A 1310-nucleotide genomic window follows, 5' to 3' on the forward strand; every position below is an offset into this window, starting at 1 on the left:
TGAAACGGATGAGTTATAAAAAAATTCACCCCCCTCACAGTTGTCATGAAGGGCAAAATTAGCTATATAGACCAAAATCATTTTTTGAACCAGGCTGTAAACGTTTTTTTCTGCTGTAAAGTTGGGCATTTTAACATGGGAAGTCTATGGGATTGACTCCCTTTTGCAGCCAGCCTCTAGCGGCCAGTCGATGAATTGCAGCTTAAGTCACTTTCTTGTTGGCTTCACGAGAGAGAGGGGGAGGTTGCCGCTGAGTTCTGACTGAAAAACACATCGGCGATGACCTACAGCCAATGAGAGACCAAGATACAGGGCAGCGGGAAGTTCGGGGAGGAGTTATATGAAACATAGTTTGCGGACCAGTGTTGCCAAATCCGCGATTGCCGCCGGTTGTTTTTTATGTCAGCAGGTTGAAGCGACCCCAATAACGTGATATTTAGGCCCTGGAATGTGAATTGTACCAGGAGAACCCCGCCAAAAAAATTTTTATTTTACCCCAGAACGCAATTTTTACTGGGGGACCCCCTCGAAAGCAATTGGGCTATTTTCAGGCTAGTTTTGAGTAGTAATTGGGCGGGTTTTGTAGCAAAAACCTGGCAACCCTGCACCAGACAGCTGTCTGCGATTCTTCCTATTGTAAAGTCATGCAGTGTGTAACCTCCTGTCGTCGTTCCATCGTGCAGTGTGAACACAGCAACAACTGAATGCTATCCTAGATAGTCGTTCAGTGTGAAACCAACAGTGATGCGACGTCTTTGAAAATCATGCATTGTGAATTCGGCATAAGTGAAAAGATGTCTAATTAGGCAATCAAATTTTCCTTGGAGAAGTAATTTACTCAAAGTTGAATATTCTGTTATTTACTCACCCTCATGTTGTTCCACCTGTATACAGTTTGTTCTTCTGGAGAATACAAAAGGTCACATGAGGATAAATAAATGACAGAATTTAATTTTTTGGGTGAACTCTCCCTTTAAGGTGGCTTTTAGCCCTGTTGTATTCGATAAATTCCCCTTTGAAAATCTAATCTGGAGGCAAATAATGCCACTTAACAAAAATGTTAATCTCTGACACGTCCTCGGCCATATTTAAACAGGAGACATTTCTGCATCCTGCTTTGTCAGCTCTGCAGTCATAAGCAGTTGCCCCTAGCAACACGTTTAAGAGCATCTTGGTTTACTGGCTGTAAACTTTTCTCTGCACCCATAACCCAAACCCCCCGCCCCCCGCCGCCACATAATCCTCCCTCCCACCCTGAACTGTCGGGGTCGACGAAGGGGAGGGAGGGAAAGGGGAAAGGGAGGGAAAGG

Source organism: Sinocyclocheilus anshuiensis, unplaced genomic scaffold (assembly GCF_001515605.1).
Source record: "Sinocyclocheilus anshuiensis isolate Anshui unplaced genomic scaffold, SAMN03320099.WGS_v1.1 scaffold103, whole genome shotgun sequence".
In the NCBI taxonomy this organism is placed as follows: Eukaryota; Metazoa; Chordata; class Actinopteri; order Cypriniformes; family Cyprinidae; genus Sinocyclocheilus; species Sinocyclocheilus anshuiensis.